We start from the raw sequence: 901 nt of genomic DNA, 5'->3' as shown, positions 1-901 counted from the left end.
AAAAAACTATCCGAGATTGTGCTTTCTACGCTAACGTGAAATAACTTATAACCTACCATAACATAGCCTACCTTCGCCCTATACGCAGAACAAGAGCCACTGCACTAGAGTCCGTATGTACTACTACGACGGATCTAACGTTATGGGGGCGATTTTGGGATATTGGAAAGTTATTTTCAAGGTACTGGGTGTGCTGCTGAGGCAGCAGAGTCCCACAAACACGCGTTGTCATCCCGGAAACAATACAGAAAAAAATAAACATATCTGACGTAATTTTCGAAAATAGACATTTTCAAACGCGAATGTTTCTTTAAAATCCACTAAACAACTATCCCAGATGGTCCTCTACGCGCTAGCGCAAAATAACCTCTAACCTGCCATAACATAATCAACTATAGGCCTATGCGGTGGGTAGGACCACCGCGCATGCGCGATAACACAAATATACTGCTTCTACGATAGATCTCACGTTATGGGCGCGAATATGAAATATTTGAAAATTAATTTCAAGCTTCTGGGCGTGCTGCTGACGGAGCAGAGTTACACAAACACGCGTTGTCACCCAGGAGAGGATACAGAACGAAATAAGCACATCTGATGTAATTTTCGAAAGTAAACATTTCTGGATCGCAAATGATAGTTTGAAAAACTCTAAATATCTATCCAAAAAGGTGCTCTACGTTTTAACTCTGCGTGACTTAACCTGTAGTAATATGACCGACTTTCGGCCAATGCGCAAGATATATACCAGTGCGCATGCGTGTTAATCCGTATATACTACTATGGATCTAAAATTATAGGCGCAACTTTAGGGTCAAGGAAAATTATTTTCAAGATTCTGGGCGTGTTATTGACGGAGAAGAATGACATTAATGCACATTGTCATCCAAGAAACAATGCA

The sequence above is a fragment of the Odontomachus brunneus genome, unplaced genomic scaffold (assembly GCF_010583005.1).
Source record: "Odontomachus brunneus isolate Ranch 3 - 2012 unplaced genomic scaffold, Obru_v1 Obru_scaffold_093, whole genome shotgun sequence".
Taxonomy (NCBI): Eukaryota; Metazoa; Arthropoda; class Insecta; order Hymenoptera; family Formicidae; genus Odontomachus; species Odontomachus brunneus.
This window is presented reverse-complemented; position numbering follows the sequence as displayed.